This window comes from Myiozetetes cayanensis, unplaced genomic scaffold (assembly GCF_022539395.1).
Source record: "Myiozetetes cayanensis isolate MyiCay16 unplaced genomic scaffold, myiCay2020 scf5-8, whole genome shotgun sequence".
NCBI classification, from domain to species: Eukaryota; Metazoa; Chordata; class Aves; order Passeriformes; family Tyrannidae; genus Myiozetetes; species Myiozetetes cayanensis.
Window position 1 is genome coordinate 3,340,760 of NW_026087742.1, and position 12,395 is coordinate 3,353,154.

Genomic DNA, 12,395 nt, shown 5'->3' on the forward strand with positions numbered 1-12,395 from the left:
CCAAAACACCCTAAACCTTCTGCAGAAATCATGGCCAAACCACAACACACTATTGATATTTCATCATTAAAAGGTGTCTGAATAAACGTGCTCATTTCTGCAATCCCTGCCTGGGAATCTACGAGTTCTGCACATGGGCTTAAGCATTAAAGCTAATAAAATAAAGACACACAGTTTCAAAATAAAGGTGGTTTTTTTGTGGTTTTTGTTGTTGGTGGTGGTGGTTTTTTGTTTTTTTTGTGTTTGTTTGCTTGTTTGGGTTTTTTTAAAGTCATAAGTTTCACTCAAATAAAGTTACACAATACACAAATTGTATAACTCAGAAGACAGAAAGACAAGCAACTTCAGTTTCTATTTTAGCTGGAATATCGCAGTGTTGAAAGCTGTTATGTATATATTTTGCATCACTCCTGTAATATTTGTGATTTGATATAAGACAATGTGCATTGTTGTATTTGTATATCAAAAATCTTCTGAATTACTCTAATATATTAAATTACATTAGTGAATGGAAGAGAAAAATGCAGTTAATAATAAGCAAAATATGCAACACATGGGACATTCTACCCACATGTACTACTGCCCTCTAACGGTACTGTTTCATCCAACCCTCTAATTTCATTAACCCAAATTAGGATTTAAACACAGAATTAAGTACTGCATAAGGCAATTTACTTTAATTATCACACTGGTGTGTTTTGAACACTCACTTCCTCCTCACAGCCCAAGCAAGGAAGAAGCTCAGCATTAACCAAATAAAAGTTTAATGTTTTATTTGAAGAAATTAATGATATTTTTTATGATATTCAACAAAGGGGGAGTGTTCTGCTCTCCACTTCACCACTTCATCACTTCATGGAGCTCTGGGAATAATTTGAGGATAAATTAACCATTTTTTTTACAGTCCCTCTTCTACTTCCAAAAACCTGGGATCATTAGCCCCACTGAGACTATTGGTGGCTGCTGCTTTGTTAGAAAGCTGATTCACAGCTGTCACAGTACTCTGTGTTTGTGCCAGGAGACTCTTGTTGGAGAATCAAGAGCAGCAGCTTCCCATTTCACCTGTGATGCAACATTTTCCTGTGTAAATTGTGTAAAGGACTGGGAATTTGTTGACTCCAAAAAAAAAATTGGATACTGGGTTTAGATATTTCTTTTCCATAGAGAAGACCAAATGCTCAGCTGGTTTCAGGGAATATTTAATTTCATTTTATGTGTTTATTTTCTTTTCTCCATCTCTCCTCCCCTTCTCTCTCCACCCAAACAAACATGGACTATTTGCTCCATACTTTGTTTTCAGCTGAGTTTCATCTTCCCCCTTACCAAGTGCTATTGTGGTGATAATTCTTTAATACTGGATTAAATAAATAACCCAATTAAATACACTATATGTTACAGCTAAACCTGTGGATCTGAAGGCAGAAAAGAATTCTTTCTACAAACAGCATCAGGATTTAAAGTATCATTTCAGTTTTACAATATTAGTGGTAGCAGGACTAAAGTTTAATAAATATCATCCAGGTATTCAAAACTAATACTTTCATGGAACAAACCCCAAAATACAGGAAGGAAAGCTAATTCATTTCTTCAGTGGAGCCCGAATTAATTAATTCCTTGCCTGAATTAATCAAGTACTACTTGAAAGCTCAAAGCTATACATTAAAAAAATTAAAAACTAGAGTAAATTCATCACCGAAAGTATATTAAGCTTAGATTTAGTTGAACCATGATCTAATATTTCTTATATACATTTACCAAATGATCCCCAAGAAATAATTGAATTTTGTTAAAATCCAGTTTTTGATGCATTTCACATCCCAAGCCTCTTGGATGCTCATGAAAGTTCACTTATAGCTCTGAAAAACCTCAAATAGGAGAATTCAAACAACCAAATAACTCCTAACCAGGATTAAAATGGCATCACCTTCAGAGTCCAAAATGAAAATTGTAAAAATGAAGAGGCTGTCTTTCCAACAGTACTTGTATTACAAGACACCGAATAATTCTCAATCAAAGCCATGTAAATACTGGCACATGAGGTAAATATTATGTTTGTGTCCCAGACATCCACACTCCAGCAGAGCTGTGAAAGCAGCAGGGCCTGCCATACAGATGAGGGCATGGATAAAGCAATGAACCCCTCACACACCGGAGTGCTTTGGAGGTATCTGCATGGCACACTTCAGTGTGGGCCAGAGGAGCCCAAGCTGTCTCTGAGTGAGGTAATTAAGAGCCAGTCCATCCCCAGCAGCACAGACCTGATGGCAGACAGAGCTGCACAGCCAAACCTTGCAGCTGACAGAAAACTGCGGCTGCCAAAGGGCTGCAGACTGGGAGCAATGTGTCCCTCGGAATTCCAGGCAGGGAGGAGCTCCCCCCTGACTGCAGGAGAGCAGAAGGTTCCAAAGAACTGGCGATCTGCATGCAGGGAGACTAAAGGAAATGGTGGATGATGCTCAAAATGAGAAAATACCTAAAAAACAACGGAACCAGAAAGGTGCATTTACTGCCCCTTGCCCCTGTGTTTCCTTCTTTGTACTCCTGTATTTTATTAATGGATTCTGATGGATTCAACCCTTGCTGAGCTGGAAGGGACCCACAAAGGTCATCCAGTCCAGCTCTGAGGTGAATGGCCCATCTGGGGCAGGAACCCACAGCCCTGGCATTGTTGGCACCATGCTCTGCCCCACTGAGTTAATTGCCTGGTCCCCAGGAAACTGTTTGCTATAAAATTGTGATGAGCAGAGCTCCCAAGGACTGACAGTGTGGAATTTCAATTCTGATTCCAAAATACTCTTCTGAAGATGAGCTCTGCAGTTGTGTCTGTACAGCCAAAGAAAAAGCTTTCTAAACCTTCATTTCACCAGTTTGTTTTCTCTTCTGTTTTCTTTACACATCTCCAGACAGTCTGACCTAACAGTTTTAAATTAATAAAGGATTTTGGCCAACTTCATGGAATCACAGTCCAATCAGAACACGCTGTAGGATCACCCAGCCTCATAGCATGAGTTTAAATGAAGCAAAGGTGTTTTGCTGAGGATGAGTTATGAGGAAGACCCAAACTCCTCCCTCTAAGCAATTGTAAATCCAAAATTAGGAGGCTCCAACTGAGAAAAAAATGTGGAAAAAGAAAGAATAACAGCCCTTTAATAAAAGATATGTATGTGTATTGGCAGAAACAATGAAATAACACAAATAAAACAACCAACCAATAATTCTATACCCAAAAATAACCCCCTTCAAAACAAATCAATGAACAAAGCAAGGTAAGCAGTCCAGTTTGGGCCCTTTGGTGCAATTCTGACCACGGTCAGCAGGAGGTGCTGTTGGATCACTGGAAATGCAGTGCCTGCAGTGCCCTGTGCCAGTCAGCAGGAGGTGCTGTTGGATCACAGAAGAGGCAGGGCCTGCAGTGCCCTGTGTCAGTCAGCAGGGGGTACTGTTGGATCATGGAATCACAGAATCTTAGCATTAACTGGGTTGGAAGAGACCTCCAAGATCATCAAGTGCAACCCTTGATCCAACCCCACTGTGATCACCACATCCAGCCTCATCTTAAAAACCTCCAGGGATGGTGAATCCACCACCTCTCTGGGCAGCCCATTCCAATGCCTGATCACTCTCTCTGTAAAGAACTTCTTTCTAATATCCAACCTAAACCTTCCCGGGCAGAGCTTAAGCCTGTGTCCTCTTGTCCCGCTGCTGATTGCCTGGGAGAAGAGACCGACCCCCACCAGGCTACAACCTCCTCTCAGGTAGTTGTAGAGAGTGATGAGGTCACCCCTGAGCCTCCTCTTCTCCAGACTAAACAACCCCAGCTCCCTCAGCCTCTCCTCATAGGACCTGTGCTCAAGTCCCTTCACCAGCCTGGTTCCTCTCCTCTGGACCTGCTCCAGCACCTCAATGTCCTTCCTGTCCTGAGGGGCCCAGAACTGAACACAATACTCAAGGTGTGGCCTCACCAGTGCTGAGTACAGGGAAGGATCACTTCCCATGTTCTGCTGGCCGCACTGTTCTTGATGCAGGCCAGGATGCCATTGGCCTTCTTGGCCACCTGGGCACACTCTGGCTCATGTTCAGCTTCCTGTCACTTCACACTCCCAGATCCCTTTCCACCTGGCTGCTCTCCAGCCACTCTGTGCCCAGCCTGTAGCTCTGCAGGGGTTGTTGTGAGAGGCAGTGCCTGCAGTGCCCTGTGCCAGTCAGCAGGAGGTGCTGTTGGATCACTGGAGATTCAGGGTCTGCAGTGCCCTGTGCCAGTCAGCAGGAGGTGCTGTTGGATCACTGGTGAGCCACGTGGGGACCCATTCCACCACCTCCCCGAGGTGTGCTGGAGAAGCCGGAAATGGAGATCTTCCCTCCAAAAATGTCCTTCCCATTGGGAACTCGCTCTGTCCTGCTGGCTGAGCCGTGTGGCACAGCCTCCCCTCTCTGATGTGCACAAGAACTGCTGCCAAAAAAACAGAGGAAAGGCCTCTCGAACAGTTCCTCACCGATGAACATCCAACCAAGATTCCCAGCTGGCAGCCAGATCGAGAGCAAAGCAAAGAACTCCTTACCCCAGCCCTCCACAGACAAGATCCTGAGGGCCATCAGCTTGGAACGTGGTTCTATCAGCCACTTCTTTTGTGTTAGTCAATGGCCCAAGCCACAGCCAGCCTGCCCGTTCAACATCCCCTTCACACGGCGGGCAGGGGGAAGGCAAAAATTCCTGCTTAGTTTGCAAGAACCAGCAAAACCACGACGCTCCTTTCCTGCTCTTTGTAGACCAGTCAATTTTGCCCAAGAAAAGACAAAAAAAAAGGAACATTTCAGTGTCTTGCATCAGGGTAGGTGATCATTACACACAACACCCAGAAACAGGAAAACTGGCACCTTTTCTATCCCTGAGAACTGACTTATTGACTGCAAACAGTTTATATGTATAAGACAAACACTCCGAGCTTTTGAAGTCTCTCACTCGCAGCCCTCAAGAGAGTTGTTTCTCTCTTCTGAAGAGTCTGTACTTCTTTTTCAGGTTTCATGGTATTTTTCATGTTTAGGAAGAGGATCTCATGCAGTGTTCTGAAATCATTCCTCCTAACAACATATACGAAGAGCCCTGGCTATTTTTATATTGTGTTTCTATATCAAGGTCACATTAGCCTATTTTGTGCTTCAGCGTTGCACTCACAGGCAGTTATGGCTCTACCAAGACCACTGCCCTTCCCAGAATCACTTCTTTTCATCATTTTTTTTTTCACTTTGGGTCTTATTTTTGCTCTTGAATGGACAAAGATCCATTTGCTTATATTAAAACAAGTTTCATTTTCAAGGGCCTTTTCTAAGTGATATTCTCTCTCTGATTCTCTAACCTCTCTCTTTCTTTACCTACTCTTTTGTCAGGGATTAATTTTATGTTTATTTTCATGTTACAAATTTCAAAAAGTGACCAGTTAGAAATTTGAATGGTGTACAATGAATATCTCAAATTCCATGACTTGACAGTCCCTAAAACTACTTTAAGGTTCCTTAGACCTCAGTTTTTTAACACCTATGTAGTAAACAAACAAACAAACAAACAAACAAACAAACAAGGTAAGATTTTTCCTGTCTTTGTGAGATTTTGTTCTAATAGAAAAAAATCTAAATATATTCCTTCTGTGGCTTGTCTGCCTGAGGAAGGCACAAAGAAGGAGATTAGCAATATGCAAAGTACCTTTGGCAATTCACGTGTAATCAACTGGGAAAAATTATTGAAATGCTTGGGGTTTGTGACCAGGCCTGTTTTCCACAAACCAAACAAACTGGCATTCATTATACACGTATCCATGGAATCCTTGCCCACCATTTTCACTCTTTTGCATGCAGCGGCTCGCTGGCTTAGGTGAGATGAATGAGATGCAGTGCCAAAGGATGAGGAGCACCTGTCCAGATGGAAATTCTGCCGGGCAGATATCTGGGAATCACAGGGAATCACACGGCAAACAAAGCACTGACAGCGCTGGTTGAGTGAGATAAGCAGGATTACAGCCAGCAAGATCCAGGGAGCAATCCTTCTGCTCTCTTCAACATTCCTTCACGTCAGCCTTCAGGAGAATCCTCCCTCCCCTCTGGCTGAGAAGGAGAGGGCTAGCTGGGACTAATGGGGAAGCTGGGGAATCTCCACTGTCGGAGGCTTTTCCCACCCCTCAGACACTGCCAGACCTGCTTCTACACAATCTGCCCTTGCCCTGGGGCACAGGGAGGGGACAAACTGCTCCTGGAACCCTCCCCAGTGCTGGCAGCTGTATAAAAATCTCGTTACCTGCTTAATGGGGCTTCCCTTTTCTTTTCAAACCAGGGCTCCAACACCTACGCTTTCTAATATTCCTGAATTCCCTGAGTCCCCAAACTCATTACATTTACCATCAGTAGCCCAGAGATGTCCTCAGCCAGTTCTTTCAGGGCTCTTGGAAAGAACTGTTTACACCAGATGGGGAGTACTTCGTATCCTTCACATTCTGTGGAAAAACCCACTGATTTCTAGTTTTCCCAGTTTTGAACATATTATATTCTTCCTTTTTCTAAATATAGTTTAATACCATTCACACAAACACTGTTATTCGTAGTGCAATAGAGAAATTCCCATTATCCTGAGTGTTGTGAGACTTGGCCTTGTACCTCACACACTTCCTTTTTATCTCCAGGTTTCTACTCTACGTATTTTCTAATGTATTAATTTCCACATGTATCCTCTCCCTGCCATTAATTATTAGAAATGTCCATATTTCTACTTTCTGCTTTCCAGTGTAGGTTGAGCTGTTATCCAAAACTGGTCCTTTTTTTAAGTGAATCAGTTTTTTCTGTTTCAGCCTTACTGTTCCCTACCACTTCCTGGACAGATATAATGTGAAATCCTGTGGCTCTGAGATAACAAGATTAAAACAAACAATGGTCCTTTTGCAAAAAAAAAGAAAAAAAAAGCCACTGCCCACCTTTCCTGTTCAACCTTTTTTTTTCCCAGAAAACCTTATTACGTGTTTCTTAGCAAGATCATTTTTTGAATGAAATGAAAATTTAGTATATTATTTTATGCTTTCCCACACTTTCATAATGCTGTTTCAGAGCCACGATAATTATCCTTTCCATAGCTGGATGTTCTCCTTGGAGTGGAAAGCTCCTGTAACCCCACTGCTCCACCTCTCCCTGGAATGGCAGCCCACATTTCCATACCCAAAGCTCCAGTTTTACATTATCCCTTTTTTTCACACAGCCTTTCTTCCATTCTCACTCGAAAAATCAACGTGAACCCCCTTATTCTGCTGTTGTATTATCAGCACTGCCACCCCCTGCAACCCTTCAGTCACACCAGAGCAACCTCACTGCTTTAAGTGTTAAATAGAAAAAGGGAGAGGAACCTCTGATTTATTCTCCTCTGTTTTGTTGTGTGTGTGTGTGGTTGGTTTTGTTTGTTTGGCTTTTTGAGGGGTTTTGTTGTTGTTGGTTTGCTTTGGTTTCTTTTTTTTTGTGGAAGGCTTTATTGAATCTGGATTATGAAATACATATTTTTATGTGGCTGTGCCATGCAAGTCAGCAAGACAAATAAACCAAATACTTTATTCTCGCTCCCTAAAATCCTCACCCAACACACTGAGAGACCTAATTTATGGAATTATTTAAAATGAAAGAGTAATTTCTGTACCCACTGAGAGACCTGATGGAGGCAGAGGCAGCTGATTTCAGCTGTATCTTCAGTACCTTTATTCCAAACACAGTGAAATGGAAGCAGCCACTCATGGAACCTTGGAATGATGTGGGATTTCATTTGGACGATGGAGTGGGTAAGATATATTGAAGACCAGAGCTTTGGTCCTCATATTAGTTTTACAAGTGTATGTGTTTCCTTCTGTTTGCAATTAATTTGCCAAATATTGATGTTTTCAGCTCCATTTGCTTTTCAGCCATCAGCATTTATGAAGGTGGAAGGGTGAAAGAAGCCACTTTGGGTTTTTTATTCATTCTTCATGCTGTGTAATTGTATCATCACATTGCTCTGGAAGAACAAGGCAGGACCATCACACGTGATTCCCTCTGTGCAACAGGGAGTTATCTGAACACCCACTCACATTTATATGAACATCAGCTTATATTTGCATGGACAAAAATGCAATTTTTCCATTTTTTCCAAATGACAAGGCATGAAGTCATGGTAACATGAAAAAAACCTCACATTCCAAATAAATAATCTAATGTGTGTTTCAGCAACTGCAAAGTCTCTCTGAATCAAGGTAAATCTGAATTAAATCCAGCAATCCTTGACACTCAAAGCTCTACAAGGAGGCCTAATTAATTTTGTGACTTTTACAGAGCTAAGGAATTAAGGCACTTGTCTTTTTACCAGCATCTTCTAAGGCTTTGTAAATTATCTGCTCCATGTCTAAACTTTCTTTATCTAGAAATGAACATTGCAAATTTTGACAGATGAACATAAAACTGCCCTTCTGGAGAAAGCCTTTGGCTTTCATATTTAGAGGGCAGCAGGCACTACCCCTTCTGTGTCATTTCATTGAGAAAATTGCAATACTTTAAACACCTACCAAAATGCTCTGATAAGCAATTATTGTAATCTGCAATTTATAAATTGTGCACAGCTCATTGAACACACCCATAGCTTGTCATACCTCTGCTTTAAATTACATGCTTGATATTTACACCTTTCTCATTTCAGGATCAGGAAATATTTGAATATTCTGGGCAAATTTGAGTACCTGTTTTATAATGTTGGAGTTTAAGATACAGTAAGAGAAAAAAAACACCCCAAAACTAAGAAGGACAGAGTTGTTTTCAGGAAACACAAATCCATTTTTACTTCCCTTTTTCTATATCACGGTGCTGTCTTAGCACACAACATTAATTCATACATATATCTATATGAAACACAGACAAATATACCAAAGAAAGGAGAGAAATTAAACAATTTATCAGTCACAGCATGTAACACCATCAGTAAAAGATGGCCATTCCCAGTAAGGTGTGTTCCTTGTTTCATTTCCTGAACACCAAACGGAGCCCTGGGAATCTGCTTGATACACTCAGTGGCACCAAATGAGCCAGGCATATAGAAAATGAACCTGTCAGTGCAGAGGCACAGGACAGTTTCTGCACTAAAATCTTCCTGGGATAACAGCTGCAATTTTAAATTGCACAGGTTAGATCTTAACTACCTACTCTGTCACTTTGCAGGTTGTTTTGTCTAAGACAGCTGTAAATATTTGAGGTCTGACGTAGACACTTGGTTCTCCAGTGTGAGTTTCATTCAGAAGCACAAGAAGAAATAAAATTACTGAGGTGAAAAGAAAGCATATTGACATCTAAAATAAACAGGTTTTCCTCAGAAACAGATGAGCCCCAAGAGCAGTGTCAAGGTGATCTCAGAGGGATTTTGTTGATCAGTGCACTTCCAGAGCTGGTTTCTGTCACTGTTACAGTGGCATAGTAATACCTGTATTATTTTTCTGAGCTTTTGGTTTCACATGTGACATACAAGGAGCTCCAAAGCCACCCCTGATAAAAACAGGAGTCACTAAATGATGAGAGGAGCCCAGCTGCCCCATGCAATAATTTTCATTCTGCCTTGAAAATACTAATTGATATTCAATTCACCTCCATGTTCAAGTCAACAGTAGATTATTGGGCAGCTTTTCTTAAATGAGCACATATACCTGACAGTTTTGTCAGCCCTGTTTATTAACCTGAGTGTATCTTTATTAGGGAAATTAGAAACAAGTGAAATTCTGACAAATGGATTCATCATTCCTTGCACTGGCAAAATACAAATGACTTGTGTGTTGAAGCCAATTACCTTAGATTGGGACCAATGCTAAATTTAATATTCTTCACCTCCCTGTTTCCCTTTTCCATTCTGCATTCTTACAAGCAGTTTGGCTCCAAGGGACAGAACAGACAGACCTCAGGAGAGGTGCAAAGGCTGAGCAGCTAAAGGAGTTTGTGTCTGAGTGGCAGCACAGCCCCTCGAAGAGCTGCTTGAGGATCTCCAGCTCATCAGCTGAGGCAGAGAACCAGCCCAGGATTTTTGGCAGAGCCTCTGAGAGTGGGGCGTTCTCCCAGGTGCAGCCAGGGCTGCAGAGCTGCTGCAGACAGGCTGGGAGCAAAACTGGGAGGCTGAAACTCTGACATACAGGCAAATGGGACATGGCAACAACAGGCAGGGAAGTTCCAGATGTGAAACAGGAATGCAGGCACTTCTGGAGAGCACAGACCCATCCACTGAAGCCAAGCACTCTTCACTACTGTCTTCTACCACTTCCACAGTTCAGCTGAACTTCTTAACTCCAGGCAGATAAATACGAATGTTCTTACCTTCATTCCATACCTCTACATCCTAAAAATGACATGGGATCATTCCTGTTCTGCAGGCAGAAGAGGTAAATACATAAAGCAAGGCGTGCATACAGCCCATCACTAGCAGATGTTGCTCATCCTGCTCTCACAAGCCAACAGGAACATAACCTTGCTGTGTGAAGTGGTGCAGAGGGTGGAAAGCACAGCTGCTCAATCCCCATATGCTGCATAACTGCAGCCTGAACCACCACTCAGAATTTATTCACAAGACACATAAATGAGCCTTCAGAAGTGACAGGACATTTACTGTTATCCCTTGCACACCTATGCCAACACCATAAAAGCAGGATGAAGTTCTTAATTCACACTCAAATAAAAGGATCTCCTTGATCTCCGCCCTGACCTAACAGCCTGGCTTTGGCTGGGGTAGGGTTCATTTCCTTCCCAGCAGCTGGTGCAGTGCTGGGGGTTGGGTTTAGGCTGAGAACAGTGTGGGTGACACAGAGATGTGTTGCTGTTGCTCAGTGGTGCTGCACCCCAGATCTCTGCAGTGGTTATTGCCTGGGGTTAACCAGTGACACCTAACAAAGCCAGTGAGCTACAAGGGGCAGGGGAGGGCTATTAAACCTACATTTGTATTTTTGCTGCTTGTTAAAGGTGATGTGGTCAGCAATGACTTCAGCTGTCAGCAGATAAGGCGAGTCATGGGTAGAGCCACCAGCTGTGGGCATAGCAAAGCAGGAGCAGTCCTGATTTCCAAGTGAGTCAGGGCTCTCAAGCAAATTGATCAGTTTTTCTCATTTGCTTCTTCAAGTGGTATCTCATTTGCTTGATAAGTTATCTGCCTGAGAAGTAAAATATTTAACACAGTCAGTTGGCCTTGCTGCTGTAGTCTGAGAGTGCCCATGATGGACAGAAGAACAGTTTAGCAGAAGTCACAGGAAAAAACCTTCCAGGAAGGAACACAAAGGCAACTCAGAAAACATGAGGTTAACATCTGGCTATATTAGGGGGTTTTGTTTGCTTGTTTGAGTTTTATGTGGTTTTAGTTTTGTATGTTTGGGGTTTTTTTGTTCTTGTTTTTTAATGGAGAACCTCAAAAAATATACCAAGATAAATGCAACTTATTAGAAAGCAGAGTTGTTACACTCCTGACAAATATTCCCAGGGATATGCCAGGTTTATATTCATGGTGCTAAAATGTTTCTTATCTCCTTCGGTTAAATATCCACACGGCCAGTCAGTTTAATATTTTTGAGCTTTGTAATTCTCTCTTTCACTGAGTCAGTCTGTCACTTTTTCCACCAGCTCTTCATCTATAATTTATGGTGTCAAGCACCAAGTTTTCACAGCATGAACATTTTACAGGTGCTAGGTCAGGCTGTCAAGCTAAAGTACATGCTAATAATCAGTGGCTTTGAAAATCTTGATCTTTTTTACCTCCATCAAGATGGAGACTCAATTGTTTTTACAAGCTACTCAGGTTTGCAATAATTTTAACATTATCAACAAATAAATATCTTGTCACTTCCTTGAGAGGAAATAAGTTTTGGCTATCTCACCGGAGATGAAATTGCTTTAAAACACTGGGCAGCATGGAGTGCTCACCTCTGCTGTACACAGAGCCTGGGCTCTGAGTGATAAACTTTTAATGCACATTCAGGGGAATTTACATTTTAAAGATAACTGAAGAGCATAAAATAGCTCTGAGAACGCCATCATTGACACAGTAAACTATTATGCCTGATCTGTTGAGTGACTGGTCTCAGAATCAACACTATACAGGTCCCCTCTTCTTTCTTTTGGGACTACATAATAATCTAATTGGAGAAAACAGATCTTCTCTGATTTCATATTAAGAAGTGAAACTAAAAAGACTGCTTTTCCATATTATTTTAGATTTTTTCAAATTTTATGCAGTGCAAGGGGTGATTTGGGTATGCTGCAGGGAACATTTTTGAATATCCTCTCTTCCTGGTCCACAGAAGAAAGACAGACTTTGGAACTTGACAGCATAGTACCGACACATTTTCTAAACTAATTAAACAACAAAAAAACCTTTCTGCTAAACC

General features: G+C 41.8%; 1 protein-coding gene across 1 annotated transcript in view; it reads right to left on the reverse strand.

Moving 5' to 3' along the window:
- The window catches only part of EPHA6 (EPH receptor A6), a 356,637-nt gene that overhangs the window by 328,469 nt on the left and 15,773 nt on the right, over nucleotides 1-12,395 (reverse strand).